General features: G+C 44.4%; 1 long non-coding RNA gene across 1 annotated transcript; it reads right to left on the bottom strand.

Moving 5' to 3' along the window:
• Positions 1-2987: 2987 nt before the first annotated feature.
• On the bottom strand, positions 2988-11312 carry LOC128911890 (uncharacterized). The gene is made up of 3 exons (XR_008467221.1): positions 11244-11312; positions 3412-3507; positions 2988-3143 (listed from the first exon to the last, which is right to left on the bottom strand). It is a non-coding gene; the product is annotated as an uncharacterized LOC128911890 (long non-coding RNA).
• Positions 11313-11527: the final 215 nt, after the last annotated feature.

Raw genomic sequence — 11527 nt, forward strand, 5'->3', positions numbered from 1 at the left:
AAATGGTTTAGCTGATAGAGCCTTCAGAATCATGTCTATATATTCAAAGGCAATTTGTTAAACAGTTTGGTGCAGTAAACAAATCTTTAACCTTCCTGAAGAACAGGAAATCTGCCTTACGCTAAGGTTGTTCAAACTCCTGTCAAGCAAAGATTCGCTGCTGAACACAGCAAGGAAACTGAACAGCAATGATGAAAGCAGAAACTGGAGACCAAGATGTAGGACCCCCAGGGTCCGATGATGAACCACAGGGTGAAGGCAAGTCACTGAGGTCCAGATCCATCCCATTTAACTTTAGGTGCTTAAAAGAATTGGCTAATGTAGGAAGATGGGCTCCCTCACTAGTCAATGTAGAGATAAAAGCTTCTTCAAAGAAAGTTGAAGCACAGCCAGAATTAACATCTCTCTTTATTACATATAGAAGTCTCAACTCTAAAGTTCAGTGGTGGTCCTAGCCTCGAGTCCTCACTTAAGTGCACAAAGTTACTCCCTTCCCAGGCAGCCCAAACTGGAGTCCAGCTGTCTCCAGTGCAGCTTAAATGTCTCTTGCTGCAATGTATGTTCATTCCTTCTTGTCCTGTATCCAGTAGAGAACAGTTTATTCCTCTCCTCTTTGCAGGAACATTTTACACTGTCATTGTGTCCCCTTAGTGATGTCTCCGGAGTAAACAAACCCAGTTCTTTCAGTCTTTCCACTCCAGCCACAGTGTCAAGGCCTCCAGTTGTTCTCACTGCTTGCTTTTGGGATCATGCCACTAGGGCTTACATACTTCTAAAAGCTGGCACCCAGATCCGGACACAGGCATTGCCAGTAGACTAATGCCAGGCATTGATTTGCTACTTTATTTTCAATAGAGTGGAGGGATTATTTTGTGTCTTGCATGTAACTCCTGCTTGTGATGCTTGTGTAATAGTGGTCACCACTCCCCAGAGACCTTACAGCATGTCAGGATTATCAGACCTTTTCACTGAGACAAACAAGGGCCCTACCTCCTTAGTCCTACTCACACAGGAATGTCTTTTCATGGTACGGTAACTGGTGCCAAGAGTAATAAGAGAAGGAAACGGGTATAAAGAGAAAAAGACCAGTTCGGTGGAATCAGTAGGCAGCAATCCCACAGACCAAACATCGGTGGAGACGCTGAAGCGGTGAGTCGCAGTCTGGCCTTGCAACAGTCCTTCTGGGTGCCACTGGGAAAGTCATTTAACCTGTCTGTCCCTTTCATTTTCCTCCTAACTTTGACCTAACTCGCCTGGTTCAGGTCTGGAGGAGGACACCTGTGTTACCGCGTCCTAGATTCAGTCATTCTCCTACCTCACTCAAACCACCGAACTCCACTGTAGTACTAGTGGCAACTGAAGTAAAAAGTTAAGAGCCACACCAGATGCTCAACCCAAGTCTCCAAAAATACTTAAGAGTGAATCTGTGATTCCAGAAAGAGTTGAATGAGAGCTGCAGCGACCTGGGAAACAGCAAGATGCCCTAATGCAAGATGCCTCCTGTGCGTTCCAGAAATGCGGTTCCTGGGTTTGAGACTCATCAGTCAGAGAACAAAAGCGATGCCACACGATGTGGTTTGTATATGAGTTCTGTAGACAGCACATGATGAACAGCAAATACGCAAAGCAATTAGGAAAGCAAAGAGTTCATAGAGAGCCTGTGGCCTGAAATGCTTTTGCATGAACAAACTCCTTGAATCATTATGAATAATTAATGTGTAAAAAAACCCTCCCGATCTCATTCCTGGATAGTCTGCAGAATAAAGGGATAGATAAATCATAAGGAACAAGGTGTTTGCTGAGTGAGAATAGCTAAGCTAACTATGAGCTTAGCAGTTTCAGATTTCGAGGCTGCGGCGAGTAGCCTGTGGTTACTGTCAAAAACAGCTTGAGCACTGAGGTGTCTCAATAACAGTTCTGCCATTTAAAATAGTAATATTGTTCTGTCTATAGGAGACCTTTCAGATGAGGACTGCAAAGTGGTTCACAGCTATTCAGCTTCACAAAAGCCCAGTGAGGGCAGAGAGAGTATTTATTAGATGCAATTATGGCATCATTACTAATGCATTACAAATTTATTGGCAGATGTAATTTTTTGCTACTCTCATATGAGGGAGTTACATGCATTAAGTGGAATAGCTAACAAAGAAAACTTTTTTTAAAAAAAAGTTAATCTCCCTTTTTGTCCAAAGGCATTGTATATAAGCAGCAGGTATATCAAGAATTTCTTGCAGGTATCATTTATGTCACTTGGTCATAAATGAGTTTAGCTTGAAGCCACAGTGAGGTATTTATATATTATTCGATGTCTTGCTGATTGAAGACGAAGGGGAAAAGGGAGGCCTAGTTAAGCTGAATTCAAAATTAGGCTCTTAAAATGAAAATTGAGATAGGACTCAAGAATGACTTTGTTTCATCAGACGCTGAACAAAACTAGAGAAGCACAGGACTGGCAGAGCTGTGTTAAATGCCTGCAGTAAAGCTCCAGTGAAGTCACTACAACTTTTGTGATTTACCCACACCAACTGACTACCCCTCTCTCTCCATCTTTTTTTAATAAAAAAGACACGATTTCTAGAACTTGGACAATTTTTCTAAGCATTAAAATGGGTAGAATGGTTAAGGTGGCAGATATTGTGATCTGTTGTCAAAGGCAACGTCGTTTCAAGAGAAATACTTTTCTTGGGACTTGTTCTACTGGGGGCATCCCCATGAAGAGGTATCATGTTGAGGAGGTCACTGACACTAATGCTGCATGTTGTTTCCCTCCTCTTTCATACAATAATTAAAACTAATTACAGCTTGAGGAGTCTGGAAAGAAGGCTTTGTAATTTTCAGGGGTGTGCTCACTGATGACCTAATCCTGCAAGGGGCTAAGTACCGTCCGATCTTCCCCATATTCCTGGGAATCTGGTCTAACACTACCAGGCTGGATCAGAGCCTCCCTTTTAGTTTTAAGACTTTAAGATTAACCATATTACTTCACCAGTGTTGTGGCTTCACCATCCGTGAGGGAGCCCTGAAGTCTTTGGTGACTGCACAACCAGCACAGCTTGTCAGGAAAGGCGTAGGGGTGGACTGGAGCTGCCAAGGCTGGGCTGACATGTAGACCATGCTCTGTTGCTCGGGAGTATATGGAGTCCCTAACAAAGAGAAAAAATCAGATACAAATCTCTGAGGAAAGACTACAGTCAGATAAGATTATTGTCGGACTCCAATGCCAAGACTTTGGGACAAGTTATGATGAAAAGAAAGACACTGAGACCAAAGCCAGGCCCAGGGTCACTTCAGCTCTATTTCTAGTTCAGCTGCGCTTCGAAACCACGATTGTTTTACTGAAAGATGTAGTTATATAGCTTTAAATTCTGGCCAGATTTTCAGAAGTACAGAGCACATATTTATTGGCTTTACCTCCAGGAAACCAGGGAACGCTGAGCGCTTCACTTTATCATGCCGGGTGGCTGGTGCTAAATGCAGACTGAAGAGACACTTCCCAACGGGTGGTACCTAAACAGAGGATTTGCCATCAGAAATATGCTATTACCTGCAGAGCTGGAATATCATAATTTAATTTGTTATCACAAATAGATGAGCAAACTGGTGAACAGTGAAGCAATTCATCACTATCTCAGCATGATTTTACGACAGATAGAAGAAAAAAGGGCAGGCCCTGGTCCGAAACTATTTAAGAGCAAAATGTGCATAGGTGACAAATAGCATAATGCAAACCAGCAGTATGAAGGCCAACAAGAAATGGTCAGCAGGGATGTCTCCTAGCCAGTAAGAAGAGGTTAATAGAAGCAGATACGTTCCTTAAAGGATTGGCTTAAACACAATCAATGTGTTTAGAAGAAGTAGGTACAAGAGGATTCCAGCACTTCTCCTTTCCCTCTTGCCAGAGGTCTGTGGTGGTCTGCAAGTCAGCCAGGGTGGTACACTAGTAGGTAACTGACTAGTTCACCCTAGTCTGAGGTAGGTATAAGTCAACCGTTTATTCGGTGACAATTGAACCACAGCAGTTTTCACTCGATGACATTCGATGACTATATCGAAGGTTAACGTTAAGGATGTTTAACCTTTCTCCACAATTTCCAGAACTAGATACCAAAGACATTTATCAGAGATGACCAAAGCAACAGGTTGGGGAAAAACAATGCCAGAACACCCAGAAAAACAACAGAATTAGACTGAAGTTGTGGCAATAAATTTCCAGAAACAGATTTTTTGGGGGATAACTGTTAGCTTTTGGGTTTTCTTATATTACATAATGGCAATTTCACATGGCTCTGCACGACACCCATCCAACCCTGAAACTTCATACTGTTTCTTCCTCTTTTAGCTAATCCTAAGACTATTTGCACCAAATAAAAGCACTAGATCCCCACACTTTTTGGAGAGGTACGTCCCTCATTACTTTAAAATAGCTTTGCTCTGTTCGTATGTGTCATGGCAGGTTAATGTTGTGTATTTGATATTTAGCCGAGGGGACACACAGGGCTACAGCTAGATGCTAATCACTGCTTATGAAATCTAAGGCAAGGCTTATTCTTCCCCTTAACAAAAAAAAAAAAAAAATTAGTTTACATTGTTTTAAAAGATACTAAGGCAATTTATGAGGACCATCACTCAGAAAAAGCCTGTCACTGAACATTATGAGTTGTCTGAAAGACAGACTAGAAAAGTAAAAATTGCAACAGCTTCAAAAAGCACTTTTAATTCCACCAAAAAGGAATAACCAGTCAGCTTTTTCGCATGTTGTGACATAATCTCAGCTATTCAGAGCTCTTTCCCAGGGTACTGCCCTCAGTTAGCATGAACTGCAATTGACTTTTCTTGCTTAAAAAAAGCAGTGGGAACCCTAGCCCATTTCCCTGCAAAATCTGTCTCCTCAGTCCTACATCTGGAGACACTCAGCCAGCAACACTGGGCTGCCCAGACATCCAAATCAGTCTTAGCCACGCACCCACCATCACAGCCAGCCAGAGCCGGACCCGTAGCCACGCTGCTCAAGTCAGTCTTTTGCTTCCAGAACATAGATACATATTTCCCAAACATGTGAAAATGCTGATTCCACCACAAGCCACCTGCATTAGTCTTTTTGCACATTCCAGCCACTAGCTTAGGTGCTCTAGTCCTCCATGATGTGAAGGGGAAAGGAATGGTTTCCTGACTTACACACTTCACCAACCAACATGTTGCTTGACACCAAAACGCTGTCACCATGGCTTTTCACTGCACTTCATGTCCACACCTCATTGGGTGCTCGTAAAGGATTAGCTTTTAGTTCCAATTAAAATGTGAGATATTTCCCAAAACACGCAACTTTTGTCCTACAGATGGATAAGCCTCAGGATGGAGAAATAAAGCGACCTCCTGCAGCCAGTATGCGTTGAAGCTAGAATAGAGTAAATTCTCAGAGGACTCCTAGTCACCACTCCTCTCCTCTGGTCTCCGACCACAATCTCTCTGTATAAACAAAGGCTCTGGCCACCGCAGTGTTTTCTGGCCTGCTGTAAAATGTTTCGCCACCCCTCTCAAAGGAATCACCAATGCTTAAAAAAGAGGCAGTCTTGGTCAGGCTTTTCTCACAGGGCCAGTGTCTCTGCGGAGGAGTCTGGATGACAAGAAAGTATAGGGAGTACAGTGAGACCTGGCAAATTGGGCAATAAAAGGTAACTCTTAGTTGTAATCTGGATTAATGAGCACATTATTACTGCTCCAAATTAATATTAGTTAAGATTGTAAATAAAATGCTTCAAATAATTCTTCTGTCAAATAATTATGGGGATTTACTTTACAAAAATTACATTAACAGCAAAAAGAACACTGTTTCCAGAAATACCAAAGCTGGCTTGTTCTCAGCAAAGTTTGAATATTGCTTTTGCCCAAGGAGAATTCATTCCTGCAGAGTGAACGGTAACACAATGGTAAAAGCACTCTATAAACTGGGACATCAGTCAAGGGCTCAGTCAACAACAGCAAGCCTAGATCATGCAGAGCCAACCTGTCACTGAGAAAGGCAAAATAAGAATTTCCTCTGAGTGAGATACTTAAAAGTTGAACCACAGACCTCCTCTGAGAGGTGCAGAGTGAGGCTGGGGAAGGGAACAGTGAAAACTGTCACCCAGGTAGACAAAGAGCCAGCTCTTTAACTACCGTACATTGGTGTGACTCCTTTTGAATTAGGCTTCTGTATGACAAATAAATACACTTGGCATGAGCCAGAAGTTTTACTCCCAGTACAAACTTCTGCAGGTACAAGACCAAGCCCACTTTCTGAAAGGGTCACATTTCCAGAGTCCCTTCCTTCACTCACCTCAGTCTAGGACCCTACACTTCTCTAAAATTGTGGGTAGGATTACAAAATACATCACAATTCTCATGAAATACAGGAAAAGCAGAGACCTGGTCTCAATCCTACAGAGGAAATCAGAACTTCTTAAAATCTAAGCACTTCTAAACGGTGCTAGGAAAAACAACAAAAAAAGAGTCCTCAATCCATTCTGTAAGGATTGAATGGAGTTGAACTCATTGGTCATTTTCCTGAGGTTTGACTTTTTAGCAACAGCACAACACAGATTTCAAGAGACAAGGAAGCCTTTGCCTTGGCTGTTCCTCTGCATCTTTTTATTCCATGTATGAGAGACAGACACAAAAAGACAGAGAGTCATTGCATCTCTTTTGTCACCTGGAGGGAATTAATGAATCAGCCTCCTTGTAAGAGGGAAAAAAATGCTCTTCACAAGGGCTGGGTTACTGAGGCGGGGTCTTCCAGACTATCAGGATTTATTTCTGTGTCTTCCGACTGGTTTAGAGTCTTTCAAACTCTTGATACTCTCGATCCTGTACATGCTGACCAACACACCAACCACAGCCCTCGAGTCAAGGGGAATTAATAGGCGTTCAGTACTTTGGACCCCTCAAGTCAAACTCGGCGTGTGCTTGCTAACGTAGAACACGCCCCTACATAGTGTGCCTCATGTAATTATGGTGTCACACGCACCGTATAGGGCTGGAAAGTACGGCCGCCTCTGTTATTTAATGTATTTGGGTTATATTTTTGTGGCCTTATTTAACTAAAAGCAACTACATACAGTATTTGGCGCACTGTCACGTGTAATCAAGAGATAATGTCAATGGAATTGCATGTTGTCACAGGATAACAGCCTCCCGCTGTTGCTGAAATGCCAAATTGAAGCCGAGACGTTTATGGAAAATAAACGTCAAGTCAAAGCCAAGATGTTTATTTTAAAAACAAGAGACATGGATCTTGTGGCAATGTTCCATCATGTCTCTATTTCTCTAATAACAAATGTCCAATGTGAATAGAGCCAAGTGACGGTTTCTTCCTCGGACAACGCGGAGCGGGTGAAGCCTGATCACTTCACTTGAAGACTTGCAGAGTTGTTTCTCATCTGCTTTCCTTCAGTTCAGGTTTTAGTCAAAGCATCCAGGTAATCAACACAAAATCATTTCTCAGATGTATGCTAGGTTTAAAAAGGGATTTAGGAGGACAGCAGGAAGAAAAAAGGATACCAAATGCCTTTTTAATTTGCTTTTACATAGAACTTTTTCTCCAGAGAAAGAATGACAACAACGTGAAGCTCACTGAAGTCAACGGGACGCATTCCAGGCATTTCAGTGGGCTTTGACTAATGCCTTAAGAGAACAAACAGTTAACATTTTAAGATGATATTATGTTAATAATGGTGGTGACTGAATTTGATTGCAATGGGGACATGTCTGGACCAAGGCTGGACAAGGAAGATAAGATCCTTTTGGGTCATAAGCAGCAGCCTGGTCACCCCTTGCTCCTCGCAGGCAACTGCTCATCCCAGCTGCTGGCCCACGGGAGATTTCTGCTGTATCCATGCCAGCCTCACAGCCACAGAGAAGCTGCTCCTTCACTTCATTTCTCCAGTAAAGCTTCCTGAAATCCAGCTGGTTACCCAGTAACACAGATGACAGAGTTTATTTTTCTTCGCGTGGGGAAAACTGAAGGCTATTTGTCAAGACCCAAGTTGCTGAGATACAGTAAAAAGCCATGTTAAAGCTAAAAGTAAGAGCTGGGAAAGTCCAGATCTTAGACATGATGCAATCTGATTCAAATTTGAAAATTAGAGTTTTTTCAAACCTAACTATAAAGGCCCAAGTGATGAGACAGCCACTGCTACTCCTGGCAACCTAACGGGTTTGACGTCCTAAAAGCTCTTTCAGATATTCATATCAAATTTTCCCTTTCATCACATTACCACTCATTAAATCTCCTTGTATTCATCTAAATCATTCGTCTTGCTCCCTCACAATCTTTTCTTCCTCCAACTACATTAAGAGATTATGTTTTCAACAAGCTAAAACTGTCTCTTCACTCTCCCCATCAGCTAACCCCACCATACTTCTGTAAACGTTCATCACCTCTCTGCCAACATCCCCCTCTCCAACCAACCTCGCAGGCAACGTGAGAGCGCCCAGACGCGGTACGCAGAGCTCAGAGCATCCCTGGAGATCCAGGGATGTGCTCCGGCAGCAAGTCACCCATCTGTCCCCAGGAGGCAGAGCTGGCAACAGCAAATCCACTGCCCCCATTGCTGCCCCAGCCACTGCAACGAGAAAGGACGGGGACAGCCCCAGTCCTTTTCCAGTCTCCTGCCCCACTGCTGGTGCTGCTGACATTGCCCAGGGCAGCAGCGTGTACGTAGATGCCCATGCAATAGACCCTCATCTCACAATCTGCTTCGCATGGAGAGAGGCAAGAGGACAAGCAGGAAGCTGTGCAAAGCATCTCAAAGGGCTGCGTTTAAAAATATACCTCGATAACCTACTCCAGGTCCTGAAACGTTGAAGCTTCACAGCTCATGCCAACAGGGTTCCTCAAATGCAATACATTTTGATTTTAATCGGAACTATCCACTATCCTCTGTGCAACATTAGGCTGATCTGTCCTAATAACTACTGAGAGTTTGGGCTTTTTTTTTTTAATGACTTCCAAGGGAAAAAATAAATTAGTTGCTCATTAAAAACTATGGTCAGGAGAGCACGCAGAAACAATCCATTTCTAGATGGATTCAAGAGCTCTTCTCTTGACCTGATGGCCTTAAATAATATGCAAGCAAAGAGCTATATTACAATCATGTGAAGGAGCTGTCTGAAATTCAAAAAAACCAAGGAAATTCTGAGTTAAAGGAGATTTGCAAAAGGTAACGCTCTGAAAGGGGTTAAGCCTACAGTGATTATTTGGCTGCTCTGTGCTGCGAGGACCAGAGGGATGTTCTGTACAGAAATCATAAATTTGCTTATTTTTTCCTTTGGAGATGCATTGTTTCCCAAAGACATTCTGGCTCCAGCTCTGATCTGGCATTCCAGATTGATGCTTGTTGAACCAACAAAGATACTGGGAAGCAATGCATGATTACGCATCTTCTCGTTTATTGCACACTTGCTAGTAATTTCCTTTACTTCTCCAACCTTTAACCTTACAGTGGGATGAGGATCTCCAACTGGAGATCTGACAGGACAGCTTGATAGGCAAAGAGCTGGCATTTGATTAGGTTACATTTTTAATTAACTCTATAAGGATACTATCGCAATAATGGATCTGAACAGATGACAGATGGATGATGCTCCAGGAATAGCAAGCAAAGCAGCTACATGGTACCCTCAACGCTGCTTCCCACTGTCAGTGTCATCTTGGAAAAGTATTTGAGATTTTATCAGATTTTAATCTGCCTGATTTTGCACTAAAATGGACTATGCACATTCACAAAATCCATCCGAGAGTCTCAGCTGTGAAGGCTTTGGTGTGGTGAGGCACCGCAGGGCTCGCACCTACTTTAAGTGGTCCAGCTAGACGTAGAAAATACAAAATTGCTTCTATCCCCAAGTTCCTCCCTCCTAACGTGCTTTCAGATTATTATTTTTTTAAAATCGGTATTACAGATACTAGTCCTGGGTAAATATTCCCAGCCACAATCCTGCTGCTTTTTATTCAGCATAAGGTCTCCCTCTGCTCTTGAAGATGCCATGCCGCCCGCCCTTCCCACCGAAGAGGGTCATGCTTTGGTCCAGCGGATGACGAGCAGCAAAGCAAATTCCATGGGAACGCGGGGGAACGGTTTGCCAAGCAGCAGGTCCGAGCTGGTGTGTGGCCTTTAGCCCAGGTTAAACAAACAGCGTGTAAATAAATAAATAAATAGCTCCTAGGTTGCGACCTTGTAAATCAAGTCTAAGCCTGGAAGGGATTTTTATGGTCCAGCTGGAACAGCAGAGCAGTCTTGGCCGAATAAATATATATATAGGGAAAGAAAAAAAAACAATAACTGTGCCTTCCAGTTGCTCCCAGGCTGCTGTGGGGAACGTTTGGTGCTGCTGTACGACATGCTGATGATTAAAAAAAAGGAGAGAGGGGACCTCACTTTCATTTACCCAACAGCTGTTTCCCATTATTTTAAGAGGTTTAAAAGAGGAGTAAAACAGTTAAATGCACCCAAGAGTAATCTTCCAGCTCTGGAGCTGAAGAGAGGGCTGAGAAAGTAAATGAAAATCCAGCCCAAGTAGTTCCTAGCAGCAGGTTTCATGGAAGTGGATGGGAGGCGGCCAGGGATTTGCTCAGGGTCCGTTATCTGAGCATTACAGCCCCGGGACGCTTCATGTGCTTTATTGCTCATTACCAAATAACAGCACTCATACGGAGAGCAGTGCCTAGATTTGGTGTGGTTTGACCAGACTGGGTAATAGTCTGGCTGCATTTTTAAAAGTCCAGAGAGATCTGTTCGATGCACCAGAGGAAAGACAGAAACGGGAACTGGGACTTCCACCTCCCAGCCCTGCAGCGGCTTGGTGTGGCAGGGCTGGGGAAGACAGAGCAGAGAGGGCTCACGAAGGGGAGAAGCCATAGCCACAGCCCCTGCACGGCGCTGGCAGCACCATCCCTTGAGCCAGAAGGTTTTACATGGGGCTCTGGGTGTTTCTGGGCTGGGGCAGGGGACACACACAGAACCATAGAATGGATTGGGATGGAAGGGATCTTAAAGACCATCTAGTTCCAAGCCCCCTGCCCTGGCCAGGGACACCCCCTGCTAGACCAGGTTCCTCAAAAGCCCCATCCAACCCGTCCTCGAACACCTCCAGGGATGGGGCGTCCGCAACTTTCCCTGGGCAACCTGTTCCAGTAACCGCGCTCAGAGCAAAGAACTCCTTGCTGGTGTCTGATCTAAACCTGTCTTCTTTCCGCTGAAAACCCCTACCCTTCGTCCCATCACTATAAGTGATGAGCGTCCATAGGTTCTTCCATGGAGAATGATGCCAACGGTGCTGGACGCGGGCATCAGCCCACAGACACGCGCCCCCCCCCCCCCCCCGGGGCCACCCACCCTGCCGTTGGCAGGGTGGGTGGCCCCGGGGGGGGGGGGGGGGCGCGTGTCTGTGGGCAGGAGCCGCCGGGCAGGCTGCAGGCAGGGGTGCAGGCAGGGAGGGGCGTGTCTTCCCCGCCCCCTCGATACCGATTGGCTGGGGGCGGCGGGGCGGGGCG

The sequence above is a fragment of the Rissa tridactyla genome, chromosome 6 (genome assembly GCF_028500815.1).
Source record: "Rissa tridactyla isolate bRisTri1 chromosome 6, bRisTri1.patW.cur.20221130, whole genome shotgun sequence".
NCBI lineage: Eukaryota > Metazoa > Chordata > Aves > Charadriiformes > Laridae > Rissa > Rissa tridactyla.